This window comes from Ovis canadensis, chromosome 24 (assembly GCF_042477335.2).
Source record: "Ovis canadensis isolate MfBH-ARS-UI-01 breed Bighorn chromosome 24, ARS-UI_OviCan_v2, whole genome shotgun sequence".
Lineage (NCBI taxonomy): Eukaryota > Metazoa > Chordata > Mammalia > Artiodactyla > Bovidae > Ovis > Ovis canadensis.
Genome location: NC_091268.1, coordinates 55,008,436 through 55,035,645, shown reverse-complemented (window position 1 = coordinate 55,035,645; position 27,210 = coordinate 55,008,436). Strand labels below are relative to the sequence as shown.

The 27,210-nt window shown below is 47.0% G+C and overlaps 1 protein-coding gene and 1 long non-coding RNA gene across 2 annotated transcripts in view; one reads left to right on the top strand and one right to left on the bottom strand.

Annotated features, from left to right (window-relative positions):
* Positions 1-27,210, top strand: part of SDK1 (sidekick cell adhesion molecule 1) — a 724,823-nt gene that overhangs the window by 324,105 nt on the left and 373,508 nt on the right. The window lies entirely within an intron of this gene.
* Positions 582-18,727, bottom strand: LOC138428656 (uncharacterized). Its single transcript, XR_011252537.1, has 4 exons — positions 18,615-18,727; positions 18,182-18,266; positions 15,341-15,415; positions 582-825 (listed from the first exon to the last, which is right to left on the bottom strand). It is a non-coding gene; the product is annotated as an uncharacterized lncRNA (long non-coding RNA).

The following is a 27,210-nucleotide window of genomic DNA, read 5'->3' as shown; positions in this document are numbered from 1 at the left end:
CCACACGCGGTCCCGCGGGCGCCCTCCGTGAGTGCTTTCCGTGGTCTTCACGACGAAGCCTGTGCTGAGTCGTCCCGGCGGGCGGCCGCCTGCCCCCGGCGCCGCCCGCCTGCCCCCGGCGCCGCCCGCCTGCCCCCGGCGCCGCCCGCCTGCCCCGTCCCTCCGTGCGACAGCCGTGTGGACACTCTGCCCCCCTGCGCTGGGCCCTCACACGCGCCGTCCACTGCCTCGAAGGCCATTTCCCAGACTGGTTACCCCTTCTTGGCTTTGCATGTCGTCTTCCTCTGAGAACACTTCCCAGGCCGCTTGGCTGAGCCCAGGCGCGGCGAGGTCTGTGTGGTCCTGTGTTTCGCTCGCGGATGGGCCCATCAGCGGCGACAGCCCGTGCGCTCCTGAGGATGGACGCAGTGTCGGTTGCCTGTGTCCCCAGGCCCTAACGCAGCGCCTGGCGCACAGGAAGCAGTTGAATTTGTTTGAGTGTGTTTGTTCATTTATGGCTAATATTAATTTTCCTTCCATCCTTGCCTATTAAAGTACATGCATGGAGGTAGATCTGCGCGACAGCGTGGTTTCACCGTGTCGGTGGGAAGGTAACTGGTTTATTCTTTCCTGTCTTAGCTCCTGCAGGATGAAAGGGTTAGGTATGCTCACTCTCACTCTCACCGGATGGTCCTGGGCCACGTAATCACCTCTCTCTCTCTCTTTAAACTTGGAGTTGAAGCGGGTTTTTAATTTACTTTTCTCTTTAAGGACTTGTGCTTTGTTAAATGGGTGCTCTTGTAGTTTGGGAAATTGTGTGGTAGAGATTTTTTTCATAATGTGCTCCTAGAAGAGAAATAAATGATACAAGAAATAAAAATCCCAATGAATTACGACACATGCAATTTCCTGTGCATCTCGCTGTACTCTGCCAGGTTATTCTGGCCTGACCATGGGTAGGTTCTCATTTGAGAAATAGATATCCGTGAAATTTATATAGTTGTTCAAATGTAATTTTATTATGACTATATTATTATAAAAAAATGCATCTTTGGGACTCTGCAGCTTCTATTTATTCTGTTATTTAAAATGATAAAATCACTTATTTCTTTTTTATACAAGTAAAATATAGAACAACATTTTGGCCTAGAATGATCTTTTTAAAGCTAGCCTTTCGAAAAACTGGGGCTAAATGAAAATCTATAAATAGCTGACTGGCAGGAGCTGGTAATTCTGGTCACCAGAGATACAGGCGCACGCAAGTACCACTGACAGTGTGACAGACACGCACCTTGCATTAACTGTGGGGCAGGGGCATGTGAGGAAAAGAAGCCTAAGGTTTACTGATTCATCAGGCTTCAATCCAATACTCTCACTATTGTGTTTTCAGTTCAGATATAAAGGCACACTGCATTGAGATTTTAACAATCAACATATGTAAAGTGTCACTTATCTGATTAATTTTATATAAGCTGTTTTAGAAAATCATCCCTGTGGAATTAAGATAAACACAATGCAACAGTTAAGAGAAAAAGCTAACCGTGCACACTTCCTACTGAGACTCCCTTATCTTTGCCTTTGTTTCTCCTTCAGCATGCCTAAATATCGACCAGCAGTTTACAAAATGAACCGTCGTCACCCTGATCGTGTTCCTTTGAAATCTACCTTCTTCCCCAGCCCGGCTGTACTATTAATGTCCCTGTTGCAACTGATGGCCACCATATTTAATTATGAAATATACATAAATGTGGAAAAGTGCACAAAACATAAACGTGTAAAGTAAAACATGATATTCAGCAAACACCTACATGAGCACCTGTCATTCCCGTTTTGAACACAACCTGTAACCCTCCTGTGGGTCCCTTTCCAGTCACCCCTCCACTCCAACCCGAGAAGACTTGACCTCTGTGCAAATACTTTCTTTTTTTTTTTTTTTGCAAATACTTTCCTGTTGTTCTTTAGTTTGCTGCTTGTATCTTTGGCTTCTTTGGTGGTGGGGGGTGTGGGGGCAGGAGGCATTTTTACAAATGGAATCAAATAGAATGTATTCTTGTGTGTGTTGCTTTCTCACTTCAGCCTTATGTTTTTGAGACTCGTGTTTTTGTAACTGTGCCTCGCCCATGCTCGTTGCCCTGTGGTTTCCATGCCACAGTTTACCATCCCGTGGTTACCAGTCATTAGTCTTGTTTGCAATTATGGCTACAGTGGGCGGCCCTGCTGTGAGTACACAGCCCCCCTTGTCTGCGGTTTCACTTTCTGTAGTTTCAGTTGCCCACCGAGGCCCAAAACTGTTAAATGGAAAGGCTCAGAAGCAAGCAGTTGCCAGTTGCTTGCTGCAGTCTCTCACTATGCTGCTCCGTCCCACCACGGTGAGGCCCCCGGCACCCGCGCCGTCTGCTCCTGACATCACTCGTGGACGTTGTCACAGTTCAGGGTCTCAGACCACTGAAGCAGATGGCCCTCCTCCTCACGTGCCGTCAGAAGGCTGATGGCAGCCTCACGCTGGGTTATGCTGCCAACACCGTTCACCTCCCTTCTCACGTGAGATGAGGGGTGAGAACTGTACAGTGAGGTATTTCGAGGAGACCACACGTATGTAAGTTCTGACACAGTATATTGTTACAGCTGTTCCATTATCAGTCACTTTTGTTACTCTCCTGCTGTGGCTAACTTGCAGGCTGAGTGTCGTCGTGGGTATTTTCATACGGGAGACCACACAGTGCGCACAGGGCGCGGTCTCCCAGCTTTCAAGGCCGCTGGGGGTCTCGGACGCCATCCCCCGCTGAGCGTGTCCTTGCGCCTGCTTCCTGGTGCGTGGGGTCATAGGCTGTGCCTGTCTTCGGTTTCACTGTATTTTTCACTGCTGTTGAATGTCATAAAGGAAGAAAAAGCTCCACCTTTTCATCAATATTTAGATCTTTCAGGTTTGCCACACTAGCAGGTGTATCGTCTTATCAGAGTGGTTTCAATCTCCCCACCACTTAATTAAGCTAGGCGTGTTCGTGTGTGTGTGTTCTCCTACGCGTGTTCGCCAGTTGCATCTCCTCCCTCACGCAGCACCGGTTTGAGTCTTCAGACCTTCTGCCCGTCTTCCCTCTGGAGTTGGCCATTTTCCTGACTGGTTCGTAGGAGCTCTTTAGGGACCCCGGGCGCAAGTCCTCCGCCTGTGGTACTTTCCTCCTCTCTGCGGGTTGCCGTTTCACGCCGGACGGTGTCTGTCGAGGAGAGGGATTTCTTTTTTGCCGTGGTTCCATTCGGCATCTTTTCCTTTATGGTTGATGCCTTTGTCTGCCTGAGGGAGGCCTCGCCTCCTGTTTTATGACAAGCTGACGTCCTCCTAGGCTCTGAGGCTCTTACAGTTTCCCCTTTTACACGGGGCCCCTAACCTACAGACGGTTGACTTTTGTCTGTGGCGTGAAGGCAAATCCTGCAAATTCTTCCTTCCTTTCCTTGACACCCCTTTGTTTCTGCTCTTATTACCTGATGCCTGGCCATTACCTCCTGCCTCTATCTTGCAGTTCACCTCACCAGGTAAACTTTCCCAATACATCACTCTGGTGATTCTATATTGAACTAAAGAAAAAAAAAAAACCCACAATGTCACTTATTTCATATATGATTGACTTTTGTCTTTTTTGGTATTCAAAACTCCTCAGAAAAAAACCTGTTGTTGTTTTAGCAAGAAGACTTAGCACCTCATCAGGTAAGAGCAGTTGGCTCCCATGGGGGTTCATCACCACATCCAGATCGAGGTCCTCAGCTCCGCACACGCCAAGCTGGCTTCCGATGGTTCGTTTGGTCTGAATTCTGGAACTGGGCATGCCCTGGGGACTGAGTGGTGGGCGTGCCAAGCACTCACCTCCAGTAAGCGGGCAGCACACTGCCGCGACCTTTAGATTCGTGCTGGTTTTCAGGTCGCCCTCTTTTCAGGACCAGAAGATACAGGAAGCTAAGTTGGTGTCACAGAATGTTTTCCGTGCAGACAGAAGGAGCTAGACCGTTTTAACAGATATTTATTCTGAGCCGTGGTGAGGCTAGACACTGTCTTTACAGCAGTCTACCTAGGGTTTTGTAGGCATCCAGGTCAGTCTCTTCCTTTCTTGGACTGGGCTGAGAAACACAGCCAAGTCTTTGTTCTTTCAGCTTCTCTGTTCCAGGCTACGTGCTGACCCACCCTGTTCTCCCCACCATCAGAGCAGAGTACAGTTGGGTCAACTCGTACCACTGTTGTTCTGAAAGAGGCTGCCTTTTCCAGGTTGTGGTATGTCTCACTGTGTCTCCAGTCCCTGCCCCTAAGGATAGACATCTATTTGATTTGAGCGCATCTGGCTTCTCTCTCCTTAATCCTACTACAAAAAGTCTTGTGGCTTTAGGCAGAACAGGCCACTTGCTATTTTTGAAACACATCTTGTGGTTTCTCGGTTCTTTACCTTTGGTTAATTATGTCATTTCTCTGTCTGGGTTACCCTGTCTCGAGGTCCATTAAACCTATAACTTAAAAAAAGTCCTGTTTGGTGACACATAATGAACCTTTTCTTTGGGAGATGTCTCACGGTCACATTTCCTGCTAAAGGGCAGAACCCAGGGGGCCAAGTGTGAACTGCACGGCTCCTTCCTCAGGGCACAGCTGACTTCAGATCGCAGGTGACGGAGAAATTAATCCACCGCTGACCCTTGGCTAATCAGAGTCTTTAAAGAAAGCTGTCCTAGGAAACCCAGACACTGTAAGCCTGTAGAGTCGTTTCTTGGAAAAAGCCGCACATCCTCCTGTGAAGTTACCGGATGACAGAGGAGCCTCCCTGCGTGGAGGAGGCAGTTCTGCACAGGGCAGTCTGGGCGGGGACAGGAGAAAGGACATGAGGTGGGAGGCCTGGGGCAGGCGGGGGCAGGGAGAGATGGGAAAGCTGCCCTCGGCGGCAGCTCCTGGTTCCAAGCGGGTCCCCTGATGTGGCTCTGCTTCCTTCCCGGGAGATCTGTGCCCTCCTGCTACAAGGCAAGGTGGCGTGGTTACCTAGCAGGAAGAGAAAGTCTTCCTCCCAGCCCCTTCCTGCCTGAGTCTTTCCTACCCAGAGCTTGTATCTTTTTTCCCTTCATTTTAAAATTAAGGTATAAAGTCCACCCGTTTTAGGGTACAGTCTAGTGAATTCGGACAAACGTGCAGTTTCTGATCCCCCGCTACAACCAGGACATAAGCCACTGTCGTCATTCCGAACGTCCTCGTTTTGAGCCCTTCCCCACTCCTCAGTCCTTACCAATCACTGATCTGTTTTCTGTTCCTGTGGTTTGGAATCTTCCAAGAACGGCATGTAAATGGAATCCTGCAGTGTCCACCCTTTCAACTCTGGCCCTTCCATCTAGCACAGCACATCTGCACTTCGTCTCTGTTGCTGCATCGGTTCCTTTCTACTCCCAAGGGATGTCTCATTATATGGATGTACCTCAGCTTATTAGTCTACTCACTACTTGAAAGACATTGGGGATATTTCCAGTTTGGGCCCTTTATGAAAAAACCTACTAGAAACATTCACAAATGGGTTTTCATGTGAACATAATATTTTTTTCACCGAGTTAAATTCCTAGAATGGACCTGCTGGGTATTAACATAAATGTCTGTTTAACATTATCAGAAAGTTAAAGAATCGCATAGCTGCCACACCAGTCCCGTTTCCACGGCGTGAGGCTGCCACGGACACCTGATTCTGTGATAGCAAAGGGGCTCATTGACTCCACCCAGCCCTTGAAACCTTGAAATAGCCTCCTGGTTCTTGGCCTTATTGGAGATAGGCCAACATGAACAACTCCATGTGAAGTTAACCTTCTAGTGGGGAATTCTTGAGGAGAAACACTGAGGCATCATCAGAAGAGGACATGCAGACGAAGAGGGGAGACGAGCTAGAAACCAGTACCTGGGTTTAAGTCCAGACGTAATCCCGTTTACAGGCTCCAGAACTGCCTCAGAGAAGGACATGATGTGGAGAAGTGAGAACACTCAGAAAGCACTTAGAGGGCACCCTGGCGCCCCCGCGGGCCCTGTGCCAAGGACCTGCCCCTCCCTGTGGACAGTGAGCAGGTGAGCACTCACTTCCAACTCTTGAAACAGTTAGACATGTTTTCTAGGGATGTCTTTCAGAGAAGGCAATGGCGCCCCGCTCCAGTACTCTTGCCTGGAAAACCCCATGGATGGAGGAGCCTGCAGCCTGGTAGGCTGCAGTCCATGGGGTTGCTAAGAGTCAGACACGGCTGAGTAACTTCACTTTCACTTTTCACTTTCATGCATTGGAGAAGGAAATGGCAACCCACTCCAGTGTTCTTGCCTGGAGAATCCCAGGGACAGGGGAGCCTGGTGGGCTGCTGTCTCTGGGGTTGCACAGAGTCGGACAGGACTGAAGTGACTTAGCAGCAGTAGCAGCAGGGACGTCTTTAAACATTTCTTTGAAGGATTCCAAATGATGTCCTCTTATTTATTTTCCTATCACTTTTAAAGGATAAAATTTTTTATATGTCCTTTGACTCTGAGACAGCTTTTACTGATAGTAAATAAGTACTTTAAGTACTGAGATACTGTTTTTCTAGCATTTGACCAAACTAAAAGGTAGTGGCCCCTAAATTTCAGTGACACACAAAGCCTTTTAGAAAACAAGTTCCAAAGGGGATTGTTTTTATCTACGAAACACCATCTTATGGACAGGATATTGACTAGACTTGATAGAATGGAGGCGTGAAATGAGAATGAAGCGTCACAGTAGCAAAGCCCAGTGGGGCGGTTTGCAATCAACAGGCTCACTCCCTGCATGGAAGCAGCTAAGAGCTGGACAGGAAGATGAGAGGCAAGCGTTAGTTCTCCGGAGGAAGCCTCGGTCTCCCCCTGGTGTCACGTGCTGTCGTGTGGCGGCTCTTTTTAGGGTGCTCATCAGCTCACAGGAGAGTCTTATGCGCCTCATAATTTATAAGCAAATGTTTAAACATTCCTAAACGAAGATGCTGGCATACCCCAGTCCTGCTGGCGTGTTCCCGTCTGAGTCGATTCACATCCGTTGTGAGATGCCGTGGGTAGTCTTATTCTGTGTTGCTTTTTTTCTGTTTCATGTGATTCTGAATATCATATTTTCCTAATGCATCAAGGTGGTCCTGTCTTGCTGTGGGAGCCAGAAGGGCTGCTGTCGACACAGAGCTTCCCTTCGGGCCCACTTTCCCAGCCTCTGGCTCAGTCACTCCTTTACGTGTGGGCGATCGTTTTCACGTCAAGGGAGGAAAGCGTAAATGCTGGTTTTGTTTGAGAAAGAAATAGTGGTGCTGGCTGTGCAGCGTTGTCAATGTATTGAGTGCTATTAAATGCACGCGTGCACGTGTGCTCAATCTCGTCTGACTCTTCCGTGACCCCATGGGCTCCTCTGTCCACGAGATTTCTCAGGCAAGGATATTCCAACGGGTTGCCATTTCCTCCTCCAGGGGATCTTCGCGACCCAGGGATTGAACTTGTGTCTCCTACATAAGCAGGCAGATTCTTTACCATCTGAGCCACCAGGGAAGCCCATTAAATACATACAGAACAGCAATTTTAAAGAAAACAATTCAGTGGAGAAAGAATAATCATTTCAACAAATAGTGCTTGACCAACTGGATGTCTGTAGGCAAAAAGAATGACCTTCAACCTGAACTTCACACCAGAACAACAACAAAAACTGAAAGCATGCCAGCAGTGAAGAATTCTTAGACACGGCACCAAAGGCATGCCTCGTAGATGGAAAAAAAACAAACAAACAGAAATTGGGTTTCATCAAAATTGAAAAGCTTGCAATGTGAATGATGTTGTCAAGAAGATGAAAAGATAATCTACAGACTGGCAGAAAGTATCAATATTTGTAAATAACATACCTTTCGAAGGACTTGTATCTGGAATAGATACAGAATTTTCAAAATAACAGTTAAAAAATCCAGATATGAAATGAGTCAAGGAAATGAATAGGCATTTCACCATAGAGGATACACAGATGTCAAATAAGCCATAAAAATACTGTCAACATCATTCAGTTCAGTCGCTCAGTTGTGTCTGATTCTTTGCGACCCCATGAATCGCAGCACACCAGGCCTCCCTGTCCATCACCAACTCCTGGAGTTCACTCAAACTCAAGTCCATCAAGTCGGTGATGCCATCCAGCCATCTCATCCTCTGTCGTCCTCTTCTCCTCCTGCCCCCAATCCCTCCCAGCATCAGGGTCTTTTCCAATGAGTCAACTCTTCGCATGAGGTGGCCAAAGTACTGGAGTTTCAGCTTCAGCATCAGTCCTTCCAATGAACACCCAGGACTGATATCCTTCAGAATGGACTGGTTGGATCTCCTTGCAGTCCAAGGGACTCTCAAGAGTCTTCTCCAACACCACAGTTCAAAAGCGTCAATTCTTTGGTGCTCAGATTTCTTCACAGTCCAACTCTCACATCCATACATGACCACTGGAAAAACCATAGCCTTGACTAGACGGACCTTTGCTGGCAAAGTAATATCTTGGCTTTTGAATATGCTATCTAGGTTAGTCATAACTTTCCTTCCAAGGAGTCTTTTAATTTCATGGCTGCAGTCACCATCTGCAGTGATTTTGGAGTCCCCCAAATAAACTCTGACACTGTTTCCACTGTTTCCCCATCTATTTCCCATGTAGTGATGGGACCAGATGCCATGATCTTAGTTTTCTGAATTTGAGCTTTAAGCCAACTTTTTCACTCTCTTTCACTTTCATCAAGAGGCTTTTGAGTTCCTCTTCACTTTATGCCCTAAGGGTGGTGTCATCTGCATATCTGAGGTTATTGATATTTCTCCAGCCAATCTGATTCCAGCTTGTGCTTCTTCCAGCCCAGCGTTTCTCATGATGTACTCTGCATATAAGTTAAATAAACAGGGTGACAATATACTGCCTTGACGTACTCCTTTTCCTATTTGGAACCAGTCTGTTGTTCCATGTCCTGTTCTAACTGTTGCTTCCTGACCTGCATATAGGTTTCTCAAGAGGCAGGTCAGGTGGTCTGGTATTCCCATATCTTTCAGAATTTTCCACAGTTTATTGTGATCCACACATTCAAAGGCTTTGGCATAGTCAATAAAGCAGAAATAGATGTTTTTCTGAAACTCTTGCTTTTTCCATGATCCAGCACATGTTGGCAACATCATTAGCCATTAGGAAAATGCTAGTTCAAACCACAATGAGATTTCATTATACACCTATCAGAATAGCTAAAATTAAAAGTAGTGACAATACCAAATGCTGTCAAGATGTGAAGCTGAATCACTTGTGTTGCTGGGAGGTGTGTAAACTGACACAGCCACTCGGGAAAAGAACAGAAAAAACAAACATCACAGCACCCAATAATCACAGGTACTTGGGCACTTACTCTGGAGAACTGATCACCTGTGTTCAAGCAAAAATGTGTATACAAACAGAGACTGCAGCTTTATTTGTAATAGCCAAGTTGTAGACACTTCTTTGTAATCAGCCAAAAGTCAGAATCAAAACGAGTTGTCCTTCAGGAGGTGAATGATTAAACCAACTGTGGTCCACCATAACCGTGGAATATAACCCAGCAATGAAAAGGGATGAGCTATTTATACAGGCAGCAGCTCGAGTGGATCTCAAGGACATCATGCTGAGTGAAAAATATCCAGTCTCAAAAGCTTCTGTCCTGTATGGTTTCATTTCTGTGATGTTTTCAACACGGCACAGCTGTGGAGATGGAGAAAGACCAGTAGTTGTCCGGAGTTGCAGCTCCAGGGGAGTTTGGAGGGCCGAGGGTGGACGTGCGTGTGGAGGTTAGCAGAAGGGCCTCCGTGGTGATGGCACAGCTCTGTGTCTCGGTGGCGGTGGTGACGCAAGTGATGAATGCATGCTAAACTTGCATGCAACTGGCAAGTCTAAATACGGGCTGCAGGCTACTCTGCTGTTGAACTTGTGCGATAATTATATAAGACTTCTGTGGGGGAACTGGCTTACGGGGGCCAGAGGCTTGCTCTATGTGCGTCTTCCCATGGACCGATTATTATCCAAAATCTCCGACCGGCTTTAGCACAGTCGTGGAGCTGTTACTGCTACAGAGGGAATACCTGTCGGAACGATGTCAGGAAATGCACTGCAGCCTCCGAGAAGCTTACGCTTGCCTGTCCCCCATCCTACCCCTTCTCTTCAAGGGAACAGCTGTCCTGACTCATAAGTGTGTAAACCAGTTGGTAATTCTTTATAAATTGTAATAATTAATATCATTAATACGTATACCCCCAAGTACAATAACTTAGGTTTTAGACTTTATATAAATGAAATCTTATTCTTTCTGTGTTCTGACCTCTTTCATACAACATATTATGAAAGTCATGCTTGTTCTAGACAGTGAACGTTCATTTTCATTGCCTTTTAATGTTCCATTGTCTGCACACAGCATGGTCTGTTTATCCATTCGAGTCGTAACAGACTTTGAAATTGTCTCCTTTTTAGACTATTATAAACTATCCTTATACATATTCCTGGTATTCCTGCACACATGACTGTTGGGTTTTGCCAAGGAATGGCTGAGTCAAAAAGGTAGGCATGTTCTCAAATTCATGAGGAAATGCCTATTTTTCAAAGCGTTTCTGTCTAGTTGTCCAGTTTTTCCTTCAATGACTTAATATATTTTACTCTTTATAATGTATAGGTATGACTTATCGTTAGAATAATGATATCTCAAAATGCTGTTTTGCTTTTTCTATGTTGCACCCGCAGTATCTGTAACAGAGCCTGTCAGACCAGTCGCTCAGTCATGTCCCTCTCTTTGTGATTCCATGGTCAGAGCCTGAGACGTGCAAACATAGCAGATGGTTTGTTGAATGAATAAGTCAAGGTCCCAAAGACATCTTTCCTCCCTTCACTTGAGGTCCACAGGGTTTTTTTCTGAACCCCTGGAGACCAGATGTGTTTTGGAAGTCAGAGTTTTAAATATTTCCTTTTTTGGAAGCGTAGCAGTCCATACAGTGTGTATTACCTAACACCACAAGTGTGGACGCTGGGAGCCTCGCACCATCAAACGTGTTCACGTCTCTGCCGGTGAGACTATAACAGGCTAAACGGGCTAAGAACAGACTGTAAGTAGCCTTAGAGCAGTTAAGGTAATCATTTGATTAGAATTTTAAAGGACCTGCCTGTCAGATCACTTGAAGATTATGATGCTAAAAATTACTAAACAAAATTCATAGACCAGTTGCACCTTTCACTACAGCTCTATGTGAAGACAAAACGGGTAGATAAGATTGTCCTCACCTCCCAGGTGCCATAATTGAGTCACCAGAAAGAAAGGATCTTACCCCAGGGTCCACTGAACAGCAGAGCTGGAGCACAAACCTTGTCATGATTCTCATACTTTTACAGCAATGCCGAAACCGCTTCTCATGAAAGCGGCAGTTTCTGTGATTTGTAAATTAACTTTTCCAAAGGGGAGGAGGCTTCTTCATGATGAAGCTGTCATAAATCCCACACGGTTGTACTGAGATTCGAAACAGAACCGAGGGCACTGCTCCCGCCAAGGCGCACGTGTGCTCCGGGCCGTCGGGGCAGCGTCCACGTGCCTGCTGCAGCGAGCGCCCTGACCCTGCGCACACTGCACGCTCTCGGCTCCAGCCTCAGCGACCGCCCCGGCCTCTGCTCCTCTCCCCTCGGCCATGTCCTCAGCTCCGCGCTGCCCACTGCACTGCAGCCTGCTCTCTTCTCACAGCATAAGACGACCCGGAACCAGGCATCTGGGACCTGTCTAGCCCTAGCGGCAAACCTGACGATGGGACCGGTGCCCTTCAGGCCGGCCGCCAGCTGTCAGGGACTGACACTGAGTGACCGAGTGAGCGAAGGGCCGCAGCTTTTCAGGCTTCCTCCGCCTTCCGGTGGAGGTTGAGTCGTCTCCTCCAGTAGCACGTGAGCCTGTGAGGGCGAGGCTTCCCCTTGTTCTGTTCCCTTTGTTTCCCTAAGACCTGCAACAGGGCCCAGCCCCCGCTCTGCACTTGCCAGATACCTGCTCATAAACAAATGATTGTTTGCTCGCTTAGTTTTAAGAGCAGCGTGCTTTTGAGCTCAGTTAAAAACAGTGTCAGGCTGGAAGAATCAGATAGGGTTTCTGTGGAGTTAGGTGGACTTTGCGATGCCCTAAAGGAGCGCTTGTCATAAACTGTCATCGTGATTTCCGGGTCATCTGTTCATTGCGATCAGGGGGCTTGTTAGGACAGGAAAGTCACCCGTGCCTGCTCACAGTAGCAATTCAGCAAGGATTTACTGACCTCAGGTTCCGCCAAGATGGAGGAGCACCACTGCTCCCAGGCCCTCCCCTCAGAACTGAAGCCACCCCACATGGCACAGCAGAGGCACCCAGGGCGTCTGAGCGTGGGAGAGGGGGCAGCCCTGCTGGGACTGGGGCGCTGAAGGATCAAGGGCTTGTGAGCTCTCCGAGCTTCCTCACTGTCACCGAGTGTCCCGGACGAGGAGCTGCAGAAACTCTTATCTGAGCCAGCAACACACACACATGCACACAGACATATACACGCAGACACACACGCCACCCACCCCCAAAAGAGACTGTTGCTTCCACGCAGAGGACTGGGAGAAGTCCCCACAAGTGTTACCCTTGTGGTAACCCTCTTCTACTCCAGCCAGACAGGGCTAGGAAAAACGTCCCCGCCACCAGCTCCTCCTCCTGGGAAAGTTGATGTTTCAGCTCAAGTCCCATCCCACCCAAGCGGGCTTGTGCTCATGTCTGCCCGCTGGGGGGTGTTGGCAGGACTGAGCGGGAGCTGATCCTCCATCCTCCACCAGAGACACGAGTGGTGTTCTGAGCCCTCCCGACCAGAGTGCTGTTCGTGGGCTCCGGGATGGAGCGCAGCGTGCCCTTAACTCAGCAGCCACGAGACCCTAAGAAGCCAGGAGGGGTGGGCCCAGGTACCCTCAGCACCTGTTCCGTCTGGGCCCCGTGGGAGGGAGCTTCAGCCTGCCCTGCAGAAACAAAGCAGCCGCCCCCACCTCCCGCTCCTGGAGGCTGTGGGAGGGGGCACACCGGGGAGCTGACCTCCACTCTCACTCAGGAAAGAGGTTGTGGGAGTTAGAGCCCCGCCTTTGCCAGAGGAGAGTTGGGGGCAGCAGTGCAAAGCCAAATGTACATGTCAGTCATGGAACTGCCTGCTGGAATGAAAGCGCCGTGGGGTGCAAAGCCTTACGTGCTATCCAAAGTGTCTAGGACACAATCTAAGATGACTTACTGTACTAAGAACCAGGAAAATCACAACTTGAGTGAGAAAAGTCAGTCAGGAGACACGAACCCAGAGATAAATCAGATGTTGGAATTACCTGTGAAGATTATAAAGGGGCCAGTCACAGAAGTACTTTAACAAGGAGTTATTAACTCTCCTCAAATAAATGGAATAAAATAGAAAACTAGGAAAGCTTAGCAAGTAAGTTGAAACAACAGAAAAGGACCAAAATGGAAATTAAAGAACAGAGAAATGATGACCAAAATAAATAACTCACTGGATGGACGTGGTCGCAGAGCAGAAAGGGCAGGACTGAATCCGTGAACGTGTAGAATGGGGCGGGGCAGTGGGGAGGAGCACAGAGCCACAGGGACCTGTAAGCAGCGACAGGAGCTACCAGGCTCAGAAGGAGAGGAGAGTGAAGGTGGGGCTGAAAAAGGTTGCAAAACATCACTTCTGAAAACATCCCAGATTGGGCCGAAAAGATCAACCTAAAAAAGTGAGTAAACCCCAAACCAGATAAATGCAAAGAAAAGCACACTCGGACGTGTTATAATTAAACTCCTGAACACTAGAGAGAAAGTCTTGAAAGTAGTCAGAAATGACACATTACCTACAGGGGAACATGAATTCTAGTGACAGCAGTCAGCTGAAACTGTGGGGTGCTGAAGGAATTGGCCTAACGTTTTTAAGTACTGAAAGAAAAGAACTGTCAACAGGAAATTTTGTCTGGTGGAAACATCCGTCAGAAGAAAGGGAAATCAAGACATACTCAGGCGATGAGAAACTAAGATGATTCGTTGCTGGAAGTACAGCTAAAGGCAATTCTCTAAACAGAATATAACAGAAAGAAGGCTTAGAACCTCAGAAAGGAAGCAACACTGGAGTGCATAGAAAGAAGAGGGGATTTGATAGACTATTCTGCTTCTCTCGAATGTCTTATACTTGATGGTTGAGGCAAAGACTATAGCGTCATCTGAAATGGTCTCAGTATATGCAGGGGAGATACTTCAAACAGCTCGTCTTTAAAAGTGGAGAAGGTAAAGGGATCTAAATGGAAGTAAGTTTTCTAAACTTTAGAGTGGTAAGTTTTATATATGCATATAGTACCTACATCAGCCTGTAAGGAAATCATTCAAGATACTGAAAAACACTAGAAATAAATCACTATATTCCTAAGAAATGTTTCAATAACCCACAGGGAGATAAGAAAAGTGAAACAGAGTAACAGAAGAAAGAAACAGAAAAGTAAACTGGCAAATTTAAGCCCTAATGTATCAATAATTATATTAAATGTAAGTGATCTAAGACGTGGGCTTCCCAGGTGGTGCTAGTGGTGAAGATCCTCCCTGCCAGTGCAGGAGACTTGAAGGATGCCGGTTCGATCCCTGGGCCAGGAAGATCCCCCAGAAAAGGAGTGGCAGCCCACTCCAGTATTCCTGCCTGGACAATGCCACGGACAGAGGAGCCTGGCGGGCTGTAGTCCTTAGGGTTGCAAAGAATCGGACGTGACTGAAGCGACTTAGGGCGCACACACAGCCTACGACGTCGATCTGTAGACTGAATAATAAGCACAGGGTCCGTCTGTTTTCTGGCTACAAGAAAGTGATTTTAAATGCAATGACGTGGGTGGGCTGAAAGTAAAAGAACAGAAAACCATATATGATGGCAACATTAAGAAAAATCCAACTCTTTTTATGAGGATAGTATTACTTTGATACTGACATCAAATACAGTATTTAAAAGCAAATAACACTGTATACCAGTCTTTCATACACTTAGTCATAAAAATTCTTCACTAAAATATTAGCAAATCAATTCAAGTAATGTATAAAAAATTATATATCATGACTAGGATTTATTCCAAGTATTAACATTTGAAAATCAGTCTATGTAGTCCATCTTTCTCAATAATCTAAAGAAAAAAAAATGTGCAGAAAGAAGGCTTGGCAGAATTCAACTCCTATCTCTGGTAAAAACTCTCAGCCAACTAGGAATAGCGGGTGTTGGGCTGCACCCCACAGGCCTATGAGGCCTGCACTGGCCCAGCTTTAAGACCCGAGAGCAAGCCCAGAGTCAGCAACAGAGACCCGTGGTGGAATGAACAGGGGAGCCTACCTGTCTGAAGCAAAGTCCTGGGTCGACATCCCATTGTGCGGCTGATGGCAGGCAGGACGAGGCAGGTGGTCGTCACTGCAAAGGGAAGGCGGAGGTTACCAGTCCTAGGGGAACTGACATCAGGTGGGCTCAAATTACCAGGGAACCCGGTAGAGGGCAGGCCCCTCACCCCACTTTTGGTAAGAACAGTCACTAGCTGGGGCCTGGATCAAGTAAGCAGGAAGGTCAGTCAGGGGAGCAAGGTGTGGGTGAAGCAGGCCCCGGTTGGGCAGAGGCACAGGGAGCCAGAGAACAGCCATCTGAACGACCTGACCACATACGCCTCCCCCTCATACCCTGAACCCCCCTTACAACCTTGGTCTGCCCCTCTTCCGCCTTATCCCTGGGGAAGGTGCAACCAGGATACCATAGATACTGCCAGGCCACCCCCACGGGGAGGGGCGGGCCCTGGCTCTAAAAGAAACGTTCCATCGGCTGAGTCAAGAGTCAGCTGATGCTGGAGCTCCAATACTCTGGCCACCTGATGTGAAGAGCCAACTCATTGGAAAAGACCCTGAAGCTGGGAAAAGATTGAAGGCAGGAGGAGACGGGGGCGGCAGAGGAGGAGATGGTTGGATAGCATCCCCGACTCGATGGACATGAGTTGAGCGTGTCCAGGAGATAGGATGGGAAGATGAGGAGAGCCTTTCCTTCCCCGGTCAGTAGTCCCCACGTAGTCACAGTCGCCAGAGGAAGCTGCTGGGGAGGAAACCCGGAGGAGCACGGCAGCACCTCACTGTGGACGCAGCAGCTGTGCTAACCTCGCAGCGAAGCTGGCGCTAGTGCTCGGGATAGAGCTCCTCCCTCGGACCAGGGACGTGAGGGGAGACCCCTGACTGGCCGTCACGGGAGACGGTGACAACTGGGCAGAATACAAGCATTCGGAGATAATGCCACACCCCCCTCCGGCTTCTGCCCTGGTCTTCGGTGCAATTTACAAGATTCCCGTTTTCAGTAATGGAAGGGCATGTCCAAAATCACGTACACAGCGGCCACCCAGTTTTACCTTGGATGTCTGACCACAGCTACTCCATCTTGACTTAAATGTATTCCCTTTCTCAGTGGCCAAAGCAGATGTACTCTGCGCATCTGAAAGACCACAGAACAGGCCGCTCCACTCACTAAAATTTAAGTGAAGCTGTGGATAAGCCAAAATGACCTCCCCATGCCTGAATACATGCAGGTTTTCCCCACCGTTTCCCCTTCTGATCACAAACTTTTCAATAGAAAGCATTGATGATTAAAATACCTGTCCCTCATTGCTGGGTGCCGGCTCCTGCCTACACGGCACAGCCCAGACTGTGATCGGACGTGAACCCACTCTCTGAATTGAGGCGACACGCCTGGTCTCAGGACTCGGTGAAGTTCAGGCTCTTTATGTCTCATCACAGAAAGAACTGAGGGACAAAGTGACAGGTAAGGTATGGATTTCTTTAGAGGGAGACACATTCCACAGACAGAACGCGGGCCGTCTCAGAGGGTGAGGGCAGCCCCACGGCAGGGGTCATCTCAGAAAGCAAGAGCACCCAAGGGAGAAGGAGTCTGCAGGCAGAGCGTGGGCCAGCTCAGAGGGCAAGCGCTGGGGCGACCAGTTTTCACAGGCCGGGGAACTTCTCAGGCTAATGAGTGGGAGGGCTATTCTCACTATTTTGGGGAAAGGGAGGGGATTTCCAGAAACCGGGCCATCACCCAGTTTGGGAGCCTCTTATGTTTGGCCTAGGAAGTGTCATGGTGCTGGTGGGTGTGTCATTTAGATGCTGGTGCATTACAATGAGCCCGTGATGAGGCTCAAGGTCTGCTGGAGGTAGAGCCATCTGCCCCCCCCCACCCCCGGGCCTAGCTGGCTCTAGCCAGTTCCTGCATGTCCCCAAAGGCTGTGTCCTCAACCTGCTAGCTCCACTGCCCCAGGTTCTGTCATGTCCCCTGACTGCTAGGCCTTCATTACAGTTCGCTTAGTCCTTCACGTTGAGAGAAAACTAATCAGATCTCAGGGCATGTTAATGAGGAAGCACTTTATAGGCCGTGCATCTTATCACTTACGCCCCATTGTCACACAAGCACCGTGCGTTTGCTTTTAGCAGCAGACTTAAAGCAGGCAGTGTTGCACTTAGGAGTAGTGATGCCGACAGTCTCACTAGATGATTTTCTTCCCAACCAGAACATCTAGGCCAAAGTATGGCTAACACAATAACTTTCATAAATACCTCAATGAACAGCGCTAGAATTTAATATCCACTGAAACATAATACTGTCATAAAATTACATGCACCTCCACCAAACACAGCCAAAGCAAGATTAATTTGTTTGTCAAAAAAGTCTGGTCGATTGGCCATAAAGGCTCCTCCAAATTGGCTGTGATGGAGCGCCTCAGAAGGAACAGCAGACTGGATTCCCAAAATGCCTCTCCAGGCCAGGAAAGCCATGCCAGAGGCCGGTCAGCAGGCCCCACCTCTGGATTTCTCTCTTTTAGAGGTCCTCAAATGATCAGATTCCTGCACAGGACGGGAGAGTCTTTCCCATTCCCTGCTAAGGCTGCTCAGAACCCACGAGACTCAGCTTCTGGAGACCAGACAGAGAGAAAGGAAAAGTGCTTCAGTTCAATCCACATGTAGTTTATCAAATTGCTGTAAGTCATAACTAACCTGAGGGGAAGGGCTTCCCCATAAAAACACAGATTAAAACCAGTAACATCCCAGACAAATCCCATGACCATTATAACCACATTCACCAGTTCTCTCAGTAACCGATCCTTTTCTTAACTTTGTATGAAGCCATTGGGTTTCCCATTAGAATCCTACTTACCCAGGTCAGCAGTGTGCTCTGAAATTCACCAGAGATCCATGCTTGTTAAAACGTCCTTCCTGTGAATCTCCTTGAAGATGACGCGCTTTTGCAAAAGAATCAGAAGAAAACAAAAACTGTCTATAAATGACAAAAAAAAACTTTAAAAAGCACAGTTATCACGATATAACCGACAAAGAGACATGGGTGCAAAAATTATGACTGATTATAATCTTAACCCTTGAAAACCTTAACGTCTGGCAAAATCCAAGAAGCAAGAAATGGTGCATCTCCTAAGCGGAAAATGCAATGCTTTCCTCTTCCTCCCCTGAGCAGGCAAAAGTAGATAAACTTAGACCCACACCCAGCAACTAATATTCCAGCGTTCCGTCCTGTTTGAAACGGCCCATGAATTCTCTTCTGGTGTCACCGAGTCCAAGCTCACACCGCTCACCGCACAGCAGGCTGGTAATTGAGAAACAAGTTGTTGGGGCAAGGAAGAATGACTTCATCCAGAAAGCCAGCAGACTGAGAAGATGGTCAGCCTGTGCCCCCAGAGAACCGTCTTGCCTGAGTTAGATTCAGGCTCCTTCTGCACTAAAGGGGAAGGAGTCAAGTCAAACACTTCCTGGTTCCAATCAGCCTCTGGGCAGGTCGTGAATTTCCTCCTCCCGCAGCCATTCACAAGTGGGCCTAGTGGAGAGGTTTCCTGTGAGATAAACATAGGTATTTTAGCTTAATGCTCATTCCCTGGGAAGCAGGGTTCCCAGAGATGACCATTATGTATAATTTGAGCTTATAGGCAACATCTCTTTAGTTCCATCTCTATTTGGAATAGAATGCAACGCAGGAGACCCCGGTTCAATTCCTGGGTTGGGAAGATCTGCTGGAGAAGGGATAGGCTACCCACTCCGGTATTCTTGGGCTTCCCTTGTGGCTCAGCTGGTAAAGAATCTGCCTGCAACGCAGGAGAGCTGGGTTCAACCCCTGGGTTAGAAAGATCATGTGGAGAAGAGAAAGGCTACCCGCTCCAGTATTCTGGCCTGGAGAATCTGGCCTGGGTCACAAAGAGTCGGACGGGACTGACCACTTTCACTTTCACTTTGGAAGCGAATACAAAAGGTTTTCTTCCCTATTACACTTTCAACTTCAGTTTCAAGTTACCAAAATCTACGAGAGGCTATTTTAGATAAGCATTCCCAAAACATAATTACTTCTAGGGATTACTTAAAATTATTAAGAGTTTACCTAAAAGCTCTTTTCTTCTCCTTTTCACTTAGAGATCATGTAAGATTAAAGCTGCAGAGAGACCAGGTAGCTCATTTAATCTCAAAGGCACAGGAGAAATCCCAAATGCTTCTAGAAAGCTAGCTAACCAGTTACAGAAGGCTCACTCTGATACAGCAGCAGAGACGTTAGAAGCCGTTGTTTGCAAGACGTCTTGGCAGCCACCATTATCAAGGACAGTCACCACAAGGCCCAGCATCCTAAGAGCTTTCTACCCGCAACACACACACACTTTCAAGATCACCCCTGGAAACCTCTGGGCCCCACGTGTTAGTGGAGAGCCGCCCAGCCTCACACCCGCAACTTCCGGGCCCTGCCTGCTAGTGGACAGCCCCCGCAGCTTCCCATTCCCCATCCTGGATTTCCCAACATCTCTGCATTCACGGGATTTTCCTTGGTCTCCTGGCTGCTCCACCAGTTGTTGGGCTGCACACAACAGGCTGCCTGGCCTTTATCACCCAGCTTTGAGAGCAAGGGAAGAGCCCGGAGTCAGCAACAGAGGCAACCAACGGTGTAATGGATGGGGGAACTTACCTGCCGGAGGCAAGGGCCTGGGGTGACACCCTGCCGTGTTGGCAGGACAGTACCTGCGGGCAGTCTTTGCTCCCTGGGGGAGGAGATTACCAGTTATAGGGGAATTGAGGCCAGGTGGGCTTATTAGTTACCACGAAACTAGTTAGAGGGGCAGGCCCCTCACCACCGCTTTGATAAGAGTAGTCACTAGCTGGGGCCTGGGTCAAGTAAGCAGGAAGGTCAGTCGGGAGGAGGGTGTGGGTAGAGCAGGCCCCGGTCGGGCACAGGAGGCACAGGGAGCCAGACAACAGCTGCCACAGAGAGGGGGACTTTGACCTTCCTCAGACTGATCAAAGCACTCGGTGGGGTGGAGTGGGGGACACTGCTATCGCTCATCCATACATAGCGGGTGGGAATGTGAAACGGTACAGCCACTCACTATAGGGACCGTCTGGCAGTTTTTTGTAAATCTAAATATGCAGTTACACACAACGCATCAAATGGACGCTTGGGCAGTTTTACAAGATTCAGATGTCTGCAGTGAAGTTTTCTGGTTTCAGATGCTCTGCGGAGACCTCCTCTTCCTTCCACGGCCTGGAGTCAGCACATGCGTCATAAGCGCTTAGAGTGAGAGGGGAGCTGTGGCAGCTTCACAGATGGTCAGGAAAGGTCTACTTCCAAGGGTTAGAGGATCTCAGAAGGGAAGCTGCTCCAGAAACCGTTTTGACCACCTTCAGGGCGGTGGGTGCATTGAGAGCTTGAGGGCCATCAGTGCAGTCGTGACGCGGCCAGTTCCTACCCCCTCTGAGTGCTGTGTACACAGAGCCAACCGTCTCATTACTACTGCAGGACAGCCGAGGCTTCCTAAGGGTTTCTTAGGTGCTTTACATGCCTTTCCAACATCCGGGAGAGCGACGTGGCTCACAGGAGACTGCAGCTGGTTCAGCCCGGTGGCTTGAGAATCAGACCTGGACTCAGTCTGGCCCCGCCGGTTCCTGGCTGTGTGGCCTCTGGCAGACCGGTCAATCTTTGGGCTTCAGCTCTTGCTGCAAACAGGGACTGAGCAGTGACAGGGTCGACCCCTCCTGAAGGGTCTCACGAGGGATGAACGAGGCCCTCCGTAAAGTGGGTCCTCTGTGCTCTGAGACGCCCGCTTTGCCACTGCGGTTGTCGGTGTTCTTAGAAGCAGGAGCAGCCGTGACGGTGGGCAGGGAGTCCAGGGACAGGTTTCATCTCTGCTCCTAACTTGGGGTGCGACTTCTGGAAGGTCACTTTGATCTCGGGCAGCCTTGGGTTTCCAGCCAGAGGCTGGGCTGGCTCATGGTAGGGAGAGTGCTAGATCCCAGCCATCAGAGCAGTGGTCAGTGACAAGGGCCCCAGCCCTTCGGCTTTGCAGAAAAGAATTTCCGCACAGATGGAAAGTAGTGAAGCAAGCGATGTGTTTATTAAGAGGGAAAAGAGCACAGTACGTGTGGATAGGCACACGGGTGAGTCGGCCCCTTGTGGCAGCTTTAATCACTTACACGGGGCATTTCTTAAGGGTTTCATCTGGGCGTCCACAGTGGCTCCGAGGATAAAAAATCCGCCTGCAAGGTGGGAGACCTGGGTTCGATCCCTGGGTTGGAAAGAGCCCCTGGAGGAGGGCACAGCAACCCTCTCCAGCATCCTAACCTGGCCTATACAGTCTATGGGGTTGCAAAGTGTCAGACACCACTGAGTGGCTTCCATTTGCACTTTCCTGTGGCCCATCATTCTGGTTTGCCTGGTTCACAGGCCGTACATGGTATATCTCAGGATCCTCCCATGTGTACACGCCCATCTCTCAGCCAAGGGGGATCCTACCGAAGAGGTGTCTGGATAGGGAGCATCCCTTAACATAACTCCCCTTTGACTTGCAAGAAACCTTTCTGCACATGTGTGGTTTGGGAGGTCTCCTGCCTTCAGGAATGAGAATTAAGTGGTCTGAGCAGGGCACAGCCTCCTCCCTTAACTGCCCTGCTATTCTTGGAGTTTCAGTCAATGGCGAATGAAATCTCCAATTGCTTTACTGGGGCCGGGGCATGGGGGTGGGGGACCCATCTGCCTCCTGCCTCAACCTAGCTTTTCAGACCTGTTTCCTCTTCTAGAATCTTTGCAGGCAGGACACTGAAGACAATATGCAAAGTATCTTTCAGTGGTCACTTTCTGGGATTCTAAGGTGATCTTGTTGGAGATAAAATGATAAAAATCACAGTGGTTTTTTTAAAAGTAAAGAAAACAAGCTAAAAAACACACACAAGCAAACAGCGGCGGAAAGCAGCGTCCGTGGCGTCCTCTGGGCCTAGACTGAGCCTTCGCTCCGTGTGTGTGCGCTGCTCAGGGCAGCTTTCGGACCGGAGCCATGGCTTTGTTCAAGATGGCCGTGCTCCGTGCTTCTGTTCCTGACCTGAATCATGATTTCTCTGAGACAGGTCAGCAGCCTACAGCTGCCAAGGGCAGATCCGTGCCCCACCACGCCCCTTCAGTTCGGTGTTTCTGTAAACGAGGTCTTATTGAAATATAGCAGACTGTTCCTTTGTGTGTTGTCTGTGGTCGTTTCCGTCTGCGCGGGCAGAGGGGTTGGGTAGCTGGGACAGAGACACACGGCCAGCAAACCCTGAGCTGTTCACTGAACGGGGCTTTGCAGAACGTGTTTGCAGCCCCTCCTCTAAGAAAGCGGCGGTCCTCCCAGCCCTCAGTTTCCCAGCCTCCCTTGCAGCCACAGAACGATGGAGGGCAGGCTTCCTTACAGACTTCGCTGAGCTGCTGGGCTGCTCCTGGAGCTCCTTTCCTTCAGAACATTTCTGCGGTGGTTATTCTTGCTTGTGCCTCAGTGAAATCCAGTATTATCGTCTTTTACTATTGTGAAACTGGACGCATTACTTCTCCAGATCTCAAGTTTCTTATCTGTTTCTCATTTAATGATAATAACAAGGATTAAATTAGATGATACATATACAATTTTTGCTCAGTTTCTTCCATGGAATAAACAAACAGTTGGAAGTTACTGTTTTTATTTCTGATGAATCCATACATAATTTTATTTTACTTTGAGTCTATGTGTCCACAGGCATGTATTTGTCAAATTAAATACCTTTTGTAAAAATCATATTTTATTTAGAAATGTTTTGACAGCCAGAACATGTGTTTCTATTGCAAACAAAAACATTTTCAGTTTCGAAATACTTGTTTTGATCATCTGCGTGGAAATGAATGTTTTGTATTTGAGTTAAGCTACAAAATATTTTTGCCAAATGCTTTTGCAAATATACCCATACATTTCTTAGAATATTGCCTTGGAGAAGCACCCAGTGGCAATTACGCTTTGAGATGAGATTTACGGTTTATAACCCATAGCAGATCTAACCTTTGGAAAAGACGGGGAATGACAGCTGGGACAGACAGCTTGGTTACTGTCAGGGCAGTGGTTGGTGTTCTCGCCACGACTCCAGCATTATAACCAACACTAGCTGGATGGGCTTCCAGTGTGAGTGTCACGAAGCCAGAATTAAATGGCACGTTATACTTATGTCCCAAGCATCATACAACATTGATCTTTTTATTGTGACTATAATTTTCTGAGGGCTGTGAGTAAATAGATTTTTCCCCACAATTATAGTAATCCACTTGAGGCTTTACTGTTGCTGTTCAATGATAGTGGCAAACGTTTATCTTTTTTTTTATAATAAATCTCACATGGTTTCCCTTCCAGATTTTACACATAGTAAATGAAAAAGTAAGCCCACTTTATCGCCTGTGTCTTTTGATGGCATTTAGGATAAAGAGAAATCCAATAAATCTTTCATGGAGCAGTTCTACTGATATTGGATTATGTGGTCATTGTGTAACTTTACAGATAAATCACCAAGCAAACTTCACAAGGTCAATCTTGGTTAGAAAGTAGGAAAGCATGTCTTCATGGTAAGATTCCACCTTAGTTTTAACCCCGTATAACATACCAATATATTTTCAAGTTGATTACACTCTTCACTGCAAGACCAGTATAAACTTTACATTAATAAAACCCATATGACTTGTCTTTGAGTTCCAAGAAAATTTAATTCAGAAGTAATACTTTGCACACATGTAACACCTTTCCTAATGTGCAGTCTCAAAACATTTCAGGAAGAAAAGTGCACTAATGTTCTAGTCTGCCTCCACAGGCAGTTCACTGGGCTCGTGGTTCCTTGTCAGACTCCGTGTGGCCACCAGAAATACTCAGATGCAGTGGTTTGTCTTTGTCGGATGATTTTGCTCTTCAAGGAAGATTACTTGGGAGAAAATTTCTTCAGCTTATGATAGAAAAACACCTCTCTCATTTTCTTATCATTTAGCAGGAAGTGCACCGATTTCTCTCAGACAATTAAACTAATGTTTCATACCTTAGAATTACCTTTCAGCATGAATAAATTCAAATGTGTTTGAAAACCAATTACAAATTTCTGAATTTCAGACTTGTGAGGGAGAAAAAAAAAAAGGGGCTCGAATTCTCTTAAGTTTTATGATGATCACATAGCAGAGTAGAAATGCCGTGAAATCAGAATGTCTTTGGATATGAAGAGGTCAGGCTATTCCTTGGAGTGAAAATGAATCGCAGGCTCTGTTTTGCTCTGGGATAGACAGCCTCCCCTACTTGACTGTGGAAATTTCATGGAACTGCCAAACGCTGGAGATAGCTCAAAAAATAAGACGCCCTCTCCTCTTTTCAGGGACCTATATGAGGAGGCAGTAGTGTTCACAATAAGAAGTAGAGGATGGATGTGCTCTGGTGCTTTGACATTTTGAAGAGAAATAAGCAGATTGTTATCAGGTGTGACCCACGTGGCCTCGGTTGCCCGACACCAGTACACACGCGCGTGTTGCTATCACGTCTGCTCTCGGTGTTCAGAACGTGAAAAATGGGCTCTACACGCAGTGTTTGTTCTTGTCTCAGGCGGGCAGTAAGTCGCGGTTTGTCTGCCTGCTCATTCTTTCAGCAGGTGTCTGGCATGTGTCCTAAGGCCCGTCGCCCGCGTGCCGCAAGGACGTCCTTGAGACGCTAGCGGCTGGAGGGGCTGCTTGCCTGCCAGGCTGGCCCGGGCCCGGCTTCTCCTCTCCCGCCTGCACCGCCTGCCTCTCCTTCCCCCGTCTGCTCATGTGTTCATCCATGTTTCTCTGCGTCCCTGCAGCGTGCCAGGCCCTCAGACCACCTGTGAGCACCGCTGTTCTCGGTCCTGCTCTAACTCCCCCCAGAGTGGGGAGGCACGTTAAATAAATGATTGTATAAATAACTTCAGTTGCGAGTGTAATTTCTGTTCAGAGACCCCAAATGATTTCTGACTTCCTTTTTTCCTTAAAAAATTAGTTCTGATTCTAAAACTTTATAGACAACCTAGAAAATATAAGACTGTATGAAGAAAAAACAACCTTCTAGCTCTAAAGGAGAACACGGTAACTGCTCTTCCCGTTGGATACATTTCCTTCCCCGACCTCTTCTGTTTTTAAGTGTGTATATATATGCGCCCACATGTGTGTGCATTTGTAATCACTGTAATCACTGTTTTCTCAGTTTTGTTGTTTGCCTTAAATGACCATTAAATAGTGAGAATTTCTTGTTATTAAATATGCTTAAAATATATTTTAGTTTTACTGAATGATATTTTATTTTGTTTGTGTACCCTAAATCATTTAACTGTTTTTCTTCGGATACATTTTGATGGTGCCGTCTCGATTTTTGTGTTATTTTAACTGATGTGATGATGAAAGTATAAATCCTGGTCTCGTTTCTTGTTATCCTAGAATAGTATCTAGAATTGGAATTACTGGATCAGAGGGTATAGTTTTGCCATGCAACATGTACATATCATGTCATCTGCAAAGCATTATGGAAATATTACTGCTTTTGACCCAATTTATAGATACATAATGTGAAGCATAGTCCTGCTTTATAGAAGTGTACCAATTTACACACTCACTCTCAGAGTATGTACGCATCTAGTTTACATGGCCTCGGCACTGAGTATTTTGCAGATTTAAATTATATGTCAATTTGATGGGCAAAAGCAGCGTCTTGACCTTTTACTCTAGTATTTTCAGTTGCTGATCATCTAGTTGTATTTCATGTGCCTGTGTGTGAATTGTCTGTTTTCTATTATTGTAGTCTTTTTTAAATTAAATGAACAAATATAAATAAAGTTTTAGATGGCATTATATATTATGTTAACATGACAATATATTTCCCATATGATGTATTAATATAGAGATGTTGTTTCTGGGGGATATTGACAGTCTATTATTCTTTATGAATAGCACGGTATCCTGCACGGATCTGTGATGCTGCTTGTAGATCACGCATGTAGCCATGCGTCAAGGCCTGTCTGTCCATCTGTGTCTTTTTAGGACCTTGTGTTCCTTTTACTAATTGCCTTTTTTGCATAGGAAGATGTTTTAATATTTGTTATTGCAAGTTACCTGAATTACTTAAATTTTTTGTGTGCTAGTGTTGCCTCTGAATTATTCAGATGAGTTTCAGAATCACAGTGGAATGTTCACAATTTTTTCTTAAAGATTTTGACTAGAAGTACATTAAAAGTATAAGTTAAATTTGGGAAGAACTGACATCTTTACAGTATTATTGGGTTGGCCTAAAAGTTTTTTTTTCTCATAAGATGTCATTTAATTGTCTTTAACTTCATTTGAAACACTTTGTTAGATTGTATTGTGACAGTTATTATATCAGCATGTGTTTAAAAAAGTCTTACAGTAAATTTTTAATATTTTAATATTGAAGATGGGAGAAAAAAGGCAACATTTTCATCATATTATCTTTATCATTTCAGCAAAGGTAAAACTCAACTGAAACAAACAGAAAAAGAAAGATTTGTGCAGTGTATGGAAAAAGTGTGTGACTCATCCAAAAGGTCAAAAGTGGTTTGCGAAGTTTCATGCTGGAGATTTCTCTCTAGATAATGCTCCATGATTGGGCAGAGCAGCTGAAGTTGATAGTGATGAAACTGGGATATTGACTGAGAGCAATCAATGTTATACCACTCAAAAGATAACTGACATACTCAAAATATCCAAATCAAGCTCTGAAAATCATTTGCACCAGCTTGGTTATGCTCACCACTTTGATGTTGGGGTTCCACCATAGTGTATATGTGTGCACGCTCAGTCGTGTCTGACTCCGCGACCCTCTGCGCTGTAGGCCACCAGGTTCCTCTGTCTGGGGGATTATCCTGGCAAGATACCTG